We start from the raw sequence: 18,159 nt of genomic DNA on the forward strand, positions 1-18,159 counted from the left end.
GGATCTGTTTGTTGTCGTAGTGTTGCTTGTTCCCTATCACAGAACGTCTCCCACTGCCAGAAAAACACTAACATTTGGGCGGGTGTCAAAACCAACTGTGCTAGCTGTTTAATATCTTGAGGTATCAGCGTATCAGCAGAAAAAATGAATTGCAGTATTTGGTGAGTTAACACAGATTTGATTCCGTACTGACTCACAGCATTCCTTAATTTCTCAGTGACCTTCCAGTCAAACGCCTCCCATTTTTTCTGTCCATTTGATGCAATAACTGGGAATGCTTGGAGCATAGTCCCTTCTATAATGGCATCTTTTATTACACCCCTCCAACGTCTCTGCCTTTCTTCTGCAGCGGCTATTACAAGCGGCTCCGCGTCTATCGCGGGCGCGGTTGGTTTCACGGTCTCCGGCCCCGAGAGGCGGGGGATGGATTAACGGGCGGTGGCGGGGGCGCGGACGGTTCTGCCCGGGGGCCGGCCGCGGCTGCGGCTGGCGGCGGCCACTCCATGGCCGGCTGACACGCGCCGCTGCAAACGGGCGGAGGGGGGGGCGGGAAGGGAGGGGAGGAGGGAGGGGGCGGGAGGGGAGGGGCCGAGGGAGGGGGCGGGGAGAAGGGGGCGGGAGGGGGCGGTGGAGGGGGCGGGAGGGGAGGGGCCGAGGGAGGGGGCGGAGGGGGTGGCGAGAAGGGGGGGAAGGGAGCGGGACTGGTATACGGCCGGAATCTTCATTCTCTTGCCTTCTCGGTTCATCCTTTCGGGAGGATGAACGTTTCTCCCTCACTTCTGGCTCTCCCGACCGTACTGTCATTTTTTGTAATTGGTGCACCACCTCCCTCAACTCTTCCATCGCACTACCCGATGGAGATGGTTCCCTCACCCCCGCAATCTGTTTATCCGCATTAGTCACCCCCGAGTCTGTCGGGTTCGGATCTGTCGGCCGACAATCGCCCCCCCCCTAATTCCCCTGTTTCTTGCGGAGTAACAGACGGGGGAATTTTTTTGGCGCCAACGGCCTGGCTGGGTATAGGCAAAGGCTGCGTCTGTGCAGGCGTCTCAGCGTTAACAGAAATGGATGTCGGGGGGGGTGGAGATAGTTGTGTAGAGAATGTCCCCCCAACTCCAGCGGGGTGGGCTGACGCGGCAGCCGTGGAGGCAGCAGAGGGGGTCACGGCCGCGAGGGCAGCGGCGGCTACCTCCCGGTCTGCCCTCATTGCCTCCAGCGTGTCTCGAATTACTTTCCCGAGCGCTACGTATTTTTTCATCTCCTTTACCTTACCCCCCTTGCAGTTAGCAGCGTCCCACAGCGCCTTGCCTATATTATCCCAGGTCGCTTCTTCAAATGCGACATTTACATTCGGGATAAGTTCTTTCTCCCAGGCCCATAAAAGTAACCCCTTTAACACAGAATTATCGATTTTCAGTCCTCTCTCAGAGACAAAATTAAGAAGGAGCTTTAGGACTGCTTCCTGCCTTTTGTCCAACCCCATCTCCTTCTCTGACCGCTCACCTAATCAGGGCAAGATTCAAGCTTCCGCGCGTCTCCTCATTTTCCCAGCTCAGGGCAAGATTCAAACTTACGCGCGTCCCAGCTCAGCTGAAGCTCATGTCATGTTTCCCAGCTTAGCTGAAGCTCATGCCATCCTGCCGGGGCAACAGGAACACTTTCGGCCGGCTCCTCTGCTTCCTCGTCGGTTCAGCTGCACCAGAAATTCCCATAGAGACGATAAAGTGCTGATCTGAGGGTCCCTGTTCAGGCGCCAAATGTTGCGGAGGATCCACAGGGGAAATCACGCACAGACCAATGTGATCAAGTGAAGTCCATTTACTACAACTTTTAGCACAGTTATATACCTTATGTGCTTGTGCACGCGCCTTATACAATACTCTAATTGGTACAATACCCCGGTTCACGCGACACTATCTTATCCTCTATTGGCTGTGCAAGCTTCTTCACGAGGTGTCCAGCAGTTACTTATCTCATTCTTCAGCATCCAGGAGTTGCTTGTCAGGCTCTTCTTATCTTCCTTTTTCCCAGCGTACAAGGACCCAGTGTCCTTGTCTGCTCCAGCACTTTGTAAACTTATGCTTCGTTCCCACCTAACGGCTGGATTGCTCACATGCCCTCGCCCAGCCAAGAAATCCTCAACACCGCTCTATCACTCCCCCTCCTCAACTGGATGGGGGGAGAAAATATAACAAAAGGCTCGTGGGTCAAGATAAGGACAGTTTAATAAAGTGAAAGCAAAGGTTGCGCGTGAAAGCAAAGGAAAACAATTGATGTTATTCTCTACTTTCCATCAGCAGGCGATGTCTGGCCACTTCCTGGGAAGCAGGGCTTCAGTACGCGTAGTGGTTGCTCTGGAAGACAAATGTAAGATAACAAATGCCCCCCCTTCCATCTCCCTTTGTCGCGGTAGAGACGGACACGACAAGTAATAGATCATGCAAAGTGGCTACTTTATTGTTCTAACACACCTTTTTATCCCCTTCTTCAGAGTATGTGTTAGTATATGATTGGCTTAGTAACTAACAATTCATGATTGGTGAGTTTGTCAGGACGGTTCTCCTTATCACTATCTTGTTTTCGTACTGGTCTTCTCGGATCTTTCCAGACTTCTCAAGGATATACTACAAGCTGCTCAAGGTTGCGCTGTTCTCGAACTGTCAGGAATTCCGTAGACTCGTACCATCCCCCGACAATTCCCTCTTTTTGTATTTGTGCTAAAAATATCATCCCGGCTGCCCTCTGCAGGGCCCTTTGCAGAAGGCCGAAAAGACAGGGCAACATTAGGAGCATAGTTATCACAATCAAGATCACTACCCCCACAGTCTTGAGCAGAGATATCAACCATCCAGACAGTCCCCAACGCTCAAATATCTTTGTCCTTGTGCTAAAAGCAAGAAATCAATTGCAGCTCTATTTTATAGCGTAGCATGTCTGACACTATCAATGTCTAGCAGTAAATCTGATAATACTACACCAGTCTGTATTCAGGGACCCCAGAATTTGTGATTCCTGGGGTGGCAATGAGGGTTAATGCCCGATCCGTGAAAACCAGGCATTCCCATCCATTGAGTCCATGACCTGCTGCACAGGGGTCTCCATCAATAAGTTCTTAAACTTTGTTGATGTCAGTGGAACCCCCTATTAAACCTGTGAAAAAGGGATTGCTTGGTGTTGCTGTACTAAGGTATAAGCAATCTTGTCCGGTCATGTCAGCCAGGGTCATCCAGATGTTTTCTTTGGTTTGCGGTGGTATCCATGACTACGTCCATCCGAGGACTGTGAGGTAGATGAACCATCTGTACATTCTCGTGCTGTCTTGCTCCGCAAATTCAGCCCAGCAATCGGTAGGTGCCAGCTTTATGTGGGCGTCCCCACGGAGGCAACGATGGCCTTGCCATACACCAGCCCGATGCTCTTCGGAAAATCCCGGTATTTATACATTTGTAGAGGAACGGATTTCAGCACACGTGGCCAGCGGGTGCCAAAAATCCGCCTCATTTGCAACCTATGACGCATGCGCTCGCTGGCCAGGCGCGCTGCATGAGTCATAGTCATCCTGTCTATTGGTTCATGGACTTTGTGATGCGGTTGCAATGCACAGAGAATCTTGACCTGTTATGTTGGCCAAGGTGACCTACACGTTAGTTTTTGGTTGAGGTGGTATTCGTATTGCCGCACCCTCTGGGATGTTCCAGATGATGATGGTCGTACAAATCAAGCGGGAGTCCATTGTGGGCCTGTATCTGTAGAAACACAAGCATAACCTCGCCCCCAGGTTAATAGCTCACATGGTCCACTCCACTGACCAGTAACTAAATCTTTAACATGTACTTTGATGCCTCTTTGTAAATTCTGTGTTGAAAAAAGAGAAGTGTTGAAAAAAGGAGGTAGAGAAGAATTATCCCCATAATAGAGAAAGCTAAGAACATAAACTACGTTATCTAAACATGCCTGTGGTGGCTCCCCAATCATTCCCCCTTTTTGTTTTTGAAGCAGCCGCTTCAATGTGCTATGTCCACGCAGCTCTACTATTTGTGGAGAACCATTTTGATACACTACTTTGCTGTTCCAGTTGTTGTTTTCATACCATACTACTGCTGCTTTACCTGTTTTTCCAGAACCATCTGTGAAGACAGTAGGGCCTTTCACAGGTTCCGGCTGGCTTAAGCTTTTCTGACCAAATGGTATTTCTCGAGCAAATTTCAGGAGCGGGTGTGACCATAGATGATACGAGATCTGTCCTTGAAAACCCGCCATAGCCGCTTGCAGCTTGTAATTGTTTGCCAGACACCATTCAAAGTACCAATTTTGAACAGGTAAAACAATCGTAGCTGGATCACGTCCTGTTAGTTCTACACATCGTTTTCTGGCTTTTATGATTACATCAGCAATAAGTTCAAACAAGCCAGGAGCAGTTTTTTGTGTCCAGAAATGACAAAAACATCCATTCTAAAATATGTAATGGGTCATCCCACTCAGAATTCCACTGCACCAAAGCACCAAATGGCACAGTTTTGTCAATTAGTACAAAGAATTGTACCAACTGAGACAGATCAATTTGAGAAACAAATTTCTTGTGTATACATTGTTCCACCCTGTGAATTACATTTAACGCTTCCTTATTCAATATTCTGGGTTCTGTTGGATCATTGGAATTTTTTAATAAGTCCAATAGAGGTTGTAACTGCGAATTGGTCAGTCCAAGATAGGGCCTGATCCAGTTCAAGGATCCCATTAATTTCTGTACATCACTGAGTGTCTTAACCGCAGGCTTAAGTTTCACGGGTTGGGGCACAACCTGCTTATTTGTAATTGTCATTCCCAAATATTTCCAGGGTGCTATTTTTTGCTCTTTTTCAGGGGCAATAACTAACTCATATTGTTGTAGCGAATTCGTGGCCAAATTGTTCATGCCATTCAACTGTTCCTTGTTGTCTGATGCTAACAGAATGTCATCCATATAGTGATAACTATAACTAGTACAGAATTTTTCCCTTACAGGTGACAGAGCTTGTGCAACAAACGATTGACAAGTGGTTGGTGAATTTTTCATGCCCTGCGGCAGAACTCTCCATTGATATCTTTTTGCCGGTTCTGCATGATTGATAGAAGGCACAAAGAATGCAAACATTTTTTAATGTTTTTTTTATTTTTTTTTGTCTTGGGAAGCTAATGGAATTGTAAAAAAACCCCAACAATCCTTAAGGTCCATGACAATGATTTCCCAATCTTGATGGGTCATGGCAGGTGAAGGCATGCCTGGTTGCAGAGCCCCCATCGTGGCCATGACAGCATTGACTTGCCACAGGTCATGCAAAAATCGCCATTTTCCTGATTTATTTTTTTTTTCCCACAAACACTGGAGTATTCCACGGACTGTGAGATGGTTCAATGTGTCCGGCAGCTAGTTGTTCTGCTACCAATTCTTGCAGGGCCTTTAATTTTTTCAGTTGGTAGGGGCCACTGATCCACCCACACAGGGTTATTTGTCAACCAAGTTAAAACAAGCATGGGTTGTCTAACACCCTGCAGCACAGTGGCCCCCGTTAAAAATCCGTGGTAATTCTCACCCCCCACTGCGACAAGCAATCCCTCCCCCATAAATTGAGGGGAGCTGCCATCACATATGGTTTAATAACTGCCTGTTGGCCCTCAGGATTGGTAATCGGAACTGGAGTGGCTGCCATCTTTGCTCGTGTGGATCCTCCCAGCCCCACTACTCCCATACCAGCCTCCTCTGTTGGCCAGGTAGACGGCCACAGATAATCGGCAATAATAGTCACATCAGCTCCGGTGTCCAGGAGCCCTGCAAGCCTTACTGTAGTCGGAGATCTTCCGTGATTCAACAGTGTGCACGTCATATGTGGTCAGGATGATGAGACAGTCTGAGACCAGCAGACCTGAGGGGGTCCCGTGGAGCCGAAGCCTCCATCGCATCGCAGTCGCTGTTCTGCTTTTGAAATAGAACTCGAAAAAGGAACAAGTTGAGCAATGCGAGTACCTTTAGGGATTGGTACTGGTGGGTAGGGGGTCGAAATCATCGCGCAAATTTGACCTGTAAAAGCAGCATCAATAACTCCCACATGCACGATTATTCCATTCAACGTGCTACCTGATCTTCCCGGTAGCAATGCACTCAGTCCCCGTCCTATAGGACCCCTTGCATTAAGAGGGACCTTAACGATGTCTTTCGTGGCTAGAGTTACTGTGTCGGCGGTGGATACATCCAACCCTGCTGAGCCAGCTGTTGCAGCTGACAATTGTTCACAGAGAGGAATTGGCCGGCTGTTGGGAGGGGATTTGTTCTCCTCGCGCGCCCTCTCGCACTCGTTTTGTGGTTTTCCTGTAGCGGCTGTCCATTAGCATGAAATTTGGAATGACATTGTTTTGCAAAATGTCCTAATTTTCCGCATTTCTTGCAAGTAATCTCCGGTGAGTGGTGCACCGGTCGTTTACCTGGTGATGTTTTGTGTGGAGAAGTTACCGTGAAGTGCCCTTCACTGCCACACCCAAAGCACTTTCCAGAATTTCTCATAGCATTGGCTAGGGTGGCCACTGTGTGTTCCAGTGTCCCAACTTTAGAACATGCAGCTACCATGTCAGGAACAGAAGGATCTCCTGGTAAAGCCTGTATGATCTTTTGACAGTCCTCATTAGCATTATCTTTTGCCAACTGCTTGCATAGCATTTGTCTTAAGACCTCATCTTCTACCTGTTTTTCCAGGGCAGCAGATATTTTTTCTACAAACTGTAAAAAGGGTTCTGTGGGGCCTTGGCGGATAGTGATGTATTTTTGCTTTGGAGCTGCCATATCCATGGCTTTGTTGCCATAAGGCCTATATTTTGGGCTTGTTTGAGAGCTATCGGAGGCCATGTAGCCTGCAGCTGAGGGTTACTATACTGCCCTTCACCAAGCAAAGCATCCTCTCCAAGGCCTAATCTCGGGTCACCCTGTGGCAGTCGTGAATTATGCAGCGCCACCACGCGTGCCATCTGCCTCCAGGTGGATTGAAATACTTGCAATTATACGGGCTGAAACAGCACTTGCGCAAGGTGCATAATGTCATATGGACACAGCAGATCTGTGCTGATTATACGAATAAGCTGCATTACCTCAGGAGAATTAATTCCAAATTTTTGTACTTTATTCTGCAAATCCTGCACTACTCTCCAGCCTATTGGATTGTGCTCATCGTGCCGGTTTGTGCCTGCAGCAGCTTTGAAAACAGGAAATGTAACAGGAGCCTCTGCTGTGTTATCTAGAGGCTTTAGAAATGCTGGTGTTAGAGAGCACGGGCTGAGGCGTTCTACTAGATCCCAGTTGCCAGTCGGCAGCACATCTTCTAACTCCCTCCCAAAATTGATCAGGGGATCTCGGGACTACAGTTATTGTGGATGGAGGGAGAGTCCATGGCAGGGGTTCTTCTGGTATGGTTTTATCTGCGAGCTGCAGAGATCGCATAGCGTCAATTAGAGCTTTTTCTGCCTCAGTTTCATTTTGGCTCTCACTTTCCGTTCGGCCCTCATATTCAGTTTGACTCTCACCGTCCTTTCGGCCCTCAATTTCATTACGGCCCGCACTTTCCGGCTCGGTGTTAGTCACCGCATTTTTCTCCTGGGGGGGGGGGGGGGCTGATGGAGTCACCCCTTCCGCTGCCGCACCAGTAGGTGAGGAGGGCCCCTCATTGTCCGGTAAAGTAATTAATGGCGGAGGAGGAGGAGGTGAATAAGGGTATGATCTGATTTTGCTCGTGAGGGGTTTTCTGCCCGCAACTGCTGATATTGCAGCATCGGCCACAGCTGTTACTTGAGCAGAAACTTTTTCATTGATAACATTTTCTGATTTCTCATCTTTCTTTTGCTGATCTTTCGCATCACATTCTGCTTTCCATTCCTTCAGGGTCTCACGTAATAGACGCCATACGATCGCCAACTTACAGAGCTCTTTCTGTCCTTTAGAGATCTCATCAAACATTTTCCAGCCCACTGCTTGCCATGCATCCACACTGAATGCAGTAACTGTTGTGGCTGCAAAGCCTTGCATCTTACACCGTATTAAAATCCTTTCCAGGCTTTGTTCTGGGGTTTTAACCCCTTTTCTTTTTAATAGGGCTTTCCAGGTAGACAAAATCGTCTCCTTTTCTTTTGTTAATTGCTGCCCCATTCTAACAGTTTAGTCCCCGGTGGCTCACCTTATTTGGTGTCTAGGCTCAGGTCCGGACCAGGCAGATTCCACTGCTCTCAGCTTCACCAGGCTCCGTCTCCGCAGCTTTTCTCGCTGCCGGTATGCTCTTTCGCAGCTCTCGTCGCCGCTGGTATACTTCTCGCTAGTGCTGGATTTATCGCCGTTAGATGATCTGTTCGCTCAGGCGCATCGGGGTCACCATTTGTCGCGGTAGAGACGGACACGACAAGTAATAGATCATGCAAAGTGGCTACTTTATTGTTCTAACACACCTTTTTATCCCCTTCTTCAGAGTATGTGTTAGTATATGATTGGCTTAGTTAGTAACTAACAATTCATGATTGGTGAGTTTGTCAGGACGGTTCTCCTTATCACTATCTTGTTTTCGTACTGGTCTTCTCGGATCTTTCCAGACTTCTCAAGGATATACTACAAGCTGCTCAAGGTCGTGCTGTTCTCGAACTGTCAGGAATTCCGTAGACTTGTTGCATCCCCCGACATCCCTTTAGTTAGCTTTTCTAGCTGAGCAGACATCATATGGTATGGAATATCCGTTTGGTCAGTTTAGGTCAGCTGTCCTGGCTATGTCCCCTCCCAAGATCTTGCCCAGCCCCAGCCTGCCAGTGAGGGGGTGGGGGGGGGGGATGTTGGAGAGGCAGCCTTCATGCTGTGCCAGCACTGCTCAGCAGTAGCCAAAACACTGGTGTGTTATCAACACCTTTTTAGCTACCAATGCAGAGCACAGCACTAAGAGGGCTGCTATGGGGAGAATTAACTCCATCCCAGCCAGACCCAATACACCTTCTGACAATAAGACTTGGAAAACTACTGTATCACCGCAAAAGAGGATTCTCTGTTCTCAAGGTGTGCTGCTAATTATTCATTACAATTTAATTTTGCACTCTTCGGAACAGACACACCCAATCTCTTGTGGAAGATTCAGGAAATCAGTCTGACTTGCAAGGTCCTGTGCTAAAAAATGTGCTATTAGAATTACCAATAGAATACATTTACAGCAGTGAGATATTCCTCACAAACAGGAAGGTCATTTTCATTATCAGGGTCTTGTTCAGAGGATTTTGTGAACACCAAAGTCATCCTTTCAGGACCCAATTTTGGCCTTATTTATGGTAAGTGTTTTATACACACATATATCTGACCCTAGTGAGATACATGGTAGCCAGCAAGATCTATTGCCTCCTGTTTGTCTTTTTTTGGGTTTTTTTATTATGAAAATACCATTTTCCATTTATTTAAATTGGATCTACACTGTAGTGAAGAAAATTCAGTGAAAGAACATAGAGGCTTTATTCCGGGCTATAAGCTACTCAATGCAAATACTCGTACTCACATTTTTTTGCAACAGTAGTGTTTGAATATGGCACCTCTCCCTTTTGTCATGTTTGCACTTCAGAAGTCTCAACTTCATTTTCCTCCTCCTTTTTTAACTGTTTATTAGAAAATGCTAATGTTCTTGAAGAAGTTCGTTCTTTGCCTGATGCCTTCCTTCTGGATACCATGACACTATGACAGCAGGGTGAAGAAGCATTTCTGTGTTTTGAATATATTAAGTGTATCCTACAGACTTTCATGGTTAAGGTTGTTTAGAAAAATAGCACAATACTCAAGGAGCAGCTACAGAAATAACATATGTTTTCTACACATGGAGCATTAACTGCTGCTTTTTATTTCTCACAGCCATGGTGTGTTATAGTACCAGTGTATACATATTACACACTCCCCTGACATTTTGTAAATTAAATGTTGATATATTTAAAACCTTTAAGTATGTCAACATTTATTTAAATGGTAAATGGCATACCACATCCACATCAACCCTCCACAAAGGCAATATTTTAATATGCTACTCTCAGGAGAGTTTGCAGCGGAATTTCTGCTTCCAGATACTGTTGCCATCTGCACACAATGAAATGACATACTGTTGATCACCACTGACCAGCCTGGATATTTGCAGATCATTTGTGATAGGAGAGGAAGACAGTTTCATCACCAGATTGAATAATGAAATAGATAAAATGTAATCTTGATAGATAATCCTGTTAAGAGGGAAACTGGAAAGTATTTAAACATCCTGCTTGATACTAATAGACTATTCTATAGGATTAGATCTAATATTAATACTCAGTATTCATAGACAAAGCTTCCTCTGTACAGTTACAAGGAGACTGAGGGGAGATCTTATCTCTCTCTACAACTACCTGAAAGGAGGTTGTAGTGAGGTGGGTGCTGGTCTCTTCTATCAAGTAACTAGTGTTAGGACGAGAGGAAATGGCCTCAAGTTGCACCAGGGGAGGTTTAGATTGGATATTAGGAAAAATTTCTTTACTGAGAGGGTTGTCAGGCATTGGAACAGGCTGCCCAGGGAAGTGGTGGTGTCACCATCCCTGGAGGTGTTCAAAAAGTGCATAGACAAGGCACTTCAGGACATGGTTTAGTGGGCATGGTTGACGGTTGGACTTGATGATCTTGAAGGTCTTTTCCAACCTAAATGATTCTATGATTCTATGATTCTCTTGAGTCTTAGGTGACTTGCTTTTTTGCAGATGAGAAGGACTGAACTTTATCAGAGCAAAGCCATATATGCTTTTAGGAAAAAATAGGATTCTTTTAAGGAACGTCTAACAACATTTTATTCTATTTGTTATTTCATTTCAAGGACACAGTTGATTTTCTTTTAAAAGTTGACCTAGTTAATAATTTTCTTGAGAGTCAAAAGACAACTGGAAGTTGTTTCTTTCTACCAGTTGTAATGAAGGCAAAGTACCTTTCTTAGGGAACCACATCTTCAGGTGCTTGCTTGGAGCTAGGTTCTCTTTTACACATGAGCAGAGGAAAGAATGGCTCAGGAGTTCTCCCTGCCTTGGGCAGCTCATGAAAATGTCAAGTAGAATTACAGCCTTTTTGTAGCTGAGGATGGAAAGGGCTACTTTGCATTCCTGCTCTTTCCAGTGGAATGATACAGATCTCCACTGTGCTGTAAGCTATGTTTAACAGAATAACTCAACTCTCGGTGTTATCTTGGGTCTATCTCAATATTGGATCTATGCTAATAAAGAATTAGTAAATATATAGGACTGGCATTGTTTTACAGTACAATTCTTCATTCTTTACTAGCATAATAAAGATTTCATGATTCGGTTGAAGTCTGAACAGGAGAATATGGACTTAGTTGAATGCATGTTGGACAAGTAATTAGAATATATAGTTAAAAATAAAATATTTTAGGAGCAACAGGAAAAAGCTGTTGTTAGTTGTTTCAATCTACTAGTTTTTATGAGTTCTAATAATGAAAGTAATTTTCACATTTTAACTCAACTCTTTTAATTACCTCAGTGCAAAATTGAGAACTAGAGATTCATGAGACCAAAAATACCTGCGGAATGACACTACCAGTAATAAGTACCACATCCTGTTATGGAAATCTGATAAATTGAACTTTGAAATATACACTTGTGATTAGGGTCAGGTTTTCAGAAGAACAGTCATGTGCAATTTGTGCATTTGAATTGTGGTGAAGAATACAAATATCTATGCAATAATGTCTTGATTATTCACACAATACAGTAAGGTCTGATTCAGTGGAAACCAATGTACATATGTGACTCCATGTACTTTCACTTATTCATGATACACTGTATTTATTTTTACTTTGTTGGATCAAGGCCTGTGTTACAAACAGAGCAGTCAGAAGGGAGAGTCTTTGGAGAGTCTTAGGTTGTCAGATAGGGGAGTAAGAGATTCCTGCAGCAAGAATGTGAAGAATGAAGTGAGAGCTCTGGAAGAAAAGTGGGAGGTTGTTTCGAGTGTAAAACAGGTGTAATTGATGCCATGTTGTTATCTAAGCAAGTAGAGGGTTAAAAATTTATGAAGAATTTAGTGAAGTTAGATATTGCACATACTAAGAAAAACAAATATGTACACAATGTCTAGGAGCAGGACGACCGTCCTTGAGGTTGTCAGAAGCGATGAGTTAGAGAACTTCTAATCAGGAGTTGGCTATCCTTGAAGGAGAAATATCCTGGAAAATATGTCAACTATACATATTCCATTTATCATGTTTATACTTGACTTTGGATAGCTAGCTAAACTGCATTCTTTAACGAACTACCCTCATTATAATACTAAAAATCACACCCACCAGGCAGGAGACCAGTGTCTCCTGAGTGTGCGACTATTGGCTCGTTGCACACTGGGTAATGAATCTGCTTTTCAGGCAACAATGTCAATGTCCATCATAGATAGCTATAAGCATTGTGAGTGGAAAAATATTAAGATACTGGAAATCAGAAAAAAGCCTGGGAGAAGAGATCACAACATTAAGTGAAACCACATTATATGAGAAAATACTGTATAGATAACAAGTTAATGGAAGAATAATTTAATTATAGACATTATTGCTTTTGTCTTGCATTCATAACTGAAGCATTTTCTCCTCCTCTTCCTCCTATCTTCTTCTACTCTATATTCCTTCCTGTATTTTCTAATCTGATTGCTGTGATTTTATGGTATAATGTGCTCCACATACCATGTTGTTAATATATTTACTGAAGCTTTATGTGCATTTTTATTGTAAACAGAAGGAGTAAAACCAAAAATGTATTGAGATATGGATAGGCATATTGGAAATTAATGTGAGATTGATATCGGTAAAGATTAACTTAGTTCATTTTACCTTAACAATACTTTGGCATTGTAAACCAGGATGTTGCTGTCTAAGAACAAAACCCCATATTGAATGATAGTCTGCTTTGTTAAAGATCCGTGAAGGACTGCTTAGTGTTGCCAAATTTAAGTGAAACTAGAGGAAAGGTAATTCTGGCAGGGGGAGATCACAACCACCGACTCAAGAACCACCGACTCAAGAAACTCACTGACCCAAAAGGTTAAGAAAGTAAAGGTCTCAAAAATCATAGCAGGCATGCATAGTTATTTACATGATAGGTGAAGAATCTTAACCAATCATTTAATAGAATAACAATGAATATGTACTAGCTGACTAAATTTTGTGTATAAATAACTGTCAGTTTGTACCGACAGTGTGCTAGTTTGTGCCATGCACCTGTATCTGCGCATTTACGTAATAAAAGAAAATATCTTGACTCTGTGTGTAAATTGGGCGATGCACACTAGGTAACAGACCCAAGTTTTTGGGACAACAAGATTCAGAAATTATTAATCTCTGAAAGTTCCAGATGGAAAGAATGCTGTCAGCCTGCCAGAGGGAAACTGGCTGTGGGACCTGAAACTAAAGAGCCACTATAGCCCTCCACTTCAAAACAGGAGATGCAATACAGAATTCTTCCATGAGGTTACAGAATCATTTAGGTTGGAAAAGACCTTCAAGATCATCAAGTCCAACCGTCAACCATGCCCACTAAACCATGTCCTGAAGTGCCTTGTCTATGCACTTTTTGAATACCTCCAGGGATGGTGACACCACCACTTCCCTGGGCAGCCTGTTCCAGTGTTTGACAATCCTCTCAGTAAATAAATTTTTCCTAATATCTAACCTAAACCTCCCTTGCCGCAACTTGAGGCCATTTCCTCTCGTCCTATCTCCAGCCACCTGACAGAAGAAACCAGCACCCACCTCACTACAACCGCCCTTCAGGTAGTGGTAGAGAGCAATAAGGTCTCCCCTCAACCCCCTTTTCTCTAGACTAAACAGCCCCAGTTCCCTCAGCCGCTCCTCATAAGACTTATGCTCCAGCCCCCTTACCAATTTGGTTGCCCTTCTCTGGACACGCTCCAGCAACTCAATGTCTTTCCTGTAGTGAGGGGCCCAAAACTGAACACAGTACTCGAGGTGCAGCCTCACCAGTGCCGAGTACAGGGGAACAATCACCTCCCTGCTCCTGCTGGCCACGCTATTTCTGATACAGGCCAGGATGCCGTTGGCCTTCTTGGCCACCTGGGCACACTGCTGGCTCATATTCAGCCGGCTGTCAACCAGCACCCCCAGGTCCTTCTCTGCCGGGCAGCTTTCCAGCCACTCTTCCCCAAGCCTGTAGCGCTGCATGGGGTTGCTGTGACTGAAGTGCAGGACCTGGCACTTGGCCTTGTTGAACTTCATACGATTGGCCTCAGCCCATCGATCCAGCCTGTCCAGATCTCTCTGTAGAACCTCCCTACCCTCAAGCAGATCGACCCTGCCTCCCAACTTGGTGTTGTCTGCAAACTTGCTGAGGGTGCACTCAATCTCCTCATCCAAATCATTGATAAAGATATTAAACAGAACGAGGCCCAAGACCGAGCCCTGGGGAACACCACTTGTGACCGGCCGCCAACTGGATTTCACCCCATTCACCACAACCCTCTGGGCTCGTCCATCCAGCCAGTTTTTCACCCGGCGAAGAGTACACTTGTCCAAGCCATGAGCCGCCAGCTTCTCAAGGAGTATGCCATGAGAGACAGTGTCAAAGACCTTGCTGAAGTCAAGGAAGATAACATCCACAGCCTTTCCCTCATCCACTAGGCGGGTCACCTGGTCATAGAAGGAGATCAGGTCGGTCAAGCAGGACCTGCCTTTCGTAAACCCATGCTGACTGGGCCTGATCCCCTTCTTATCCTGGACTTGCCATGTGAGTCCTCTCAAGACAAACCATTCCATAATCTTCCCCGGTACCGAGGTCAGGCTGACAGGCCTGTAGTTCCCTGGATCCTGCCTCTGACCCTTCTTGTAAATGGGCATCACATTAGCAAGCCTCCAGTCCTCTGGGACCTCCCCTGTTGACCAAGATCGCTGATAGATGATGGAGAGTGGCTTGGCAAGGACCTCCACCAGTTCCCTCAGTAATCTTAGATGGATCCCATTGGGTCCCATAGATTTGTGAGTGTCCAGATGGCGTAGTAGGTCACTAACTATTTCCTCCTGGATTAAGGGGGGGTATATTCTGCTCTCCATCCCTGTCTTCCAGCTCAGGGGGCAGAGTACCCTGAGGATAACTGTTCTCCCTATTAAAGACTGAGGCAAAGAAGGCATTAAGTACCTCGGCCTTTTCCTCATCTCTGGTGGCTACGTTCCCTTCTGTATCCATTAAAGGAAAGATATTCTCCTTGGGTTTCTTTTTACTGTTAACATATTTGTAAAACCATTTTTTGTTGTCCCTTACAATAGTGGCCAGATTGAGTTCTAGCTGAGCTTTTGCATTCTAATTTTCTCTCTGTATGACTTAACAAGATGGCGGTACTCCTCCCAAGTTGCGCACCCTTTCTTCCAGAGATGATAAACTCTCCTTTTTTTCTTGAGTCCTAGCAAAAGCTCCCTGTTCAGCCAGGCCAGTCGTTTTCCTTGGCAGTTCGACTTGCGGCACATGGGAATAGCCTGGTCCTGAGCCATTAAGATTTCCTTCTTAAAGAATGTCCATCCCTCCTGGACCCCTTTGCCCTTCAGGACCGTCTCCCAAGGGACTTTCTCAACCAGTGCCTTGAAGAGGCCAAAGTTTGCCCTCTGGAAGTCCATAGTGGTGGTTTTGCTGACCACCTTCCTTGCCTTACCAAGAGTTGAAAATACTATCATTTCATGGTCGCTAAGCTCAAGATGGCCTCCAACCATCACACCTCCCACCAGTCCTTCCCTGTTCGTAAACAACAGATCTAGCAAGGCTCCTCCCCTGGTTGGCTCACCTACCAGCTGTGTCAGGAAGTTATCTTTCACACAGGAACCTCCTAGATTGTTTACTCACTGCTGTGTTGTTATGTTTCCTGCAGACTTGAAACAAAGACATATACTTGGATGAAGAGAACAACAATAACAGAAACTGCAGAGCTTCAAAGAGGCACCACAGTGTGTGTATTTATTTTTGTGATTGCAGCTACCCTGCATTTACACAGCCTGTGCAGCGAAAGTCTTAAACGTTATTGAGAAATATATAGAGCAAAAAAATATTTTAACCAATGCTAATATCCTTACTATGACTCCTTCCAACTGCAAGGTCTGAAACTAAGAACAATAAATTTCTTCTGAGGAGTCAGGTTTGTGTGGAAATGGCAGTCTCTTCTCTCCTTAAAGCTAGATGCCTTTTGCAAATCAGAACATAAATGGCTCTTTTCCTATCACTTTGGGGAAAAGAGGTAAGATTTAAGGTGTATTTTGAGAGAGACAGGGACAATCCTTCCACATGGGAAGTGAGATTTTTCCAAGCTCTTGAGGCAATATGAGAGCAGTCACTGAATTTCAAAGGAGACAAAGCAAGCTCTGAAAAGAGGAGTGGGCAAAGCTGCGGTAATACTGAAAAATGAATGCAAATAAATTACCTTGACCTGTGGTACAAAATAAATTGATTCAGCTGCTTCTACCATGTATTTTTAATTTCTGAGTTGAGGTCTGAGGAGAGTGTCTTTTTGGTGATTTTTTTACTTCTATAGCATAGAGCTACAAGGACCAAAACAAAGCAGCAGGTATAACATAAATGAAAACAATATGGTTAAACATTTTATTTAATTGTGAAGTGACTCATTCCCAACACTTAGGATAACAACCTCATCAACAATGAATGGAGAAGCTGCCATGCCTGCTAGCATTACAAGCTTGTTTCAGTACTAAGAGTGGAGATGTCTGGTTTGTGAGAGATCTTACACCCTTTGGGAAAACAGACACAGATGCAAAGGGTAGAAGTAAGCTCAGGTTCTGGTGATTATTTACTGAAAACAACACTGAATCGTTGGTGCTGAAGATCTCATCCTAAACTAAGACAACGCTGTGATCAGGAAGTCCCACCAGATGTTCACAGGTGGGAATACAGACCACATCAGCAATTTCTAATAGTACACACCCTTGCCACGCTGAGCTGCAGTGCAAACTAAACACTCTCAAACTTGGCTGGAGACAACAGTTTATTGTTAGGTTTTCCTACCAGTGTTGTCTCTTTCATCGTAGCTAGAGCGAGGTTATTTTACCAAAATGCAAGGATTATGGCATCATTAGCATCTTCTACAGGTTGTTTGACAATGCGGTTTCAAAGACAACATTGAAAGAAATGTATACTCCTTTCTTCCATAGTGATCAGGGAAGATAATCTGGAGCTAGCTAATGGAAACTTCATTTTTTCTTTGCTAGCTTTATAACAGCCATATCAGACCAAATCCTCAATTAGTGTAAATTGGCTTAGTTCCACTGAAATCAATGACACTTGGCACTATACAAAGGCCTTGGCCACTGTATATAGATAATGCCAAAGAGTCCGTCAGTGTTGCTTGATTGTTTGAAGTTGTTTGCTTTTTGATGAGTGATATACATTTCCTCCCCCCCAGGTGGTAAACAGTGAACATCCCATCCAGCCCTGAAGGCATAGGCAGTGAGAGATAAGGACTGGGAGTCAGGACCTGACTAAGTGATTGTTTGAATCATTTACAAAGTGTTCCATAGTCTTTATTGCTTGAGTTGCTTTTTGGAATTTCTCAGATCCTCTTTCATCAGTCTCAACTTGAGCTAATTAAAGAAACTCTGAGGAGTGGTTTACACTTATCAGGTTTTATTTATATATTTCAATAGCTTGGGGTTTTTTTGTTTCTTTCTATTTCATAAGCTACATTAATAGTAATACAATCTATAATAAACGTTCATCGATTTATTTAGTAGGATTAATTTCTAGGTGCTATTGTATTCTATCTGAGTTTGCTAAATCATTCTGTGACCTGACTAGATATAAACCTGCTAACTTTAAGTAGCACAAAGAAAATGTATCACCTATGATAGAGTACTAAGACATCCTCATAGACCTTAACAATCTGATACTGATGCTTTAAATCCTGCCAAACTATAAGTTTGCTTATTACCTCTGAAGTATAAAAAATACGGAGATATAAGGCATCCATAACTTTAAAGTCAATATTTTGTTGTTCTCCTTCCTCCCTGCAGAAAAAAAGGTTGAAAGAAGTTGCTATAGAAATGCAGGCGTCTCAGTTAAAAACTTCTGAAGTTACAGCACGAAAAAAATTTGTATGAACTT

This window comes from Accipiter gentilis, chromosome W, assembly GCF_929443795.1.
Source record: "Accipiter gentilis chromosome W, bAccGen1.1, whole genome shotgun sequence".
Classification (NCBI taxonomy): domain Eukaryota; kingdom Metazoa; phylum Chordata; class Aves; order Accipitriformes; family Accipitridae; genus Astur; species Astur gentilis.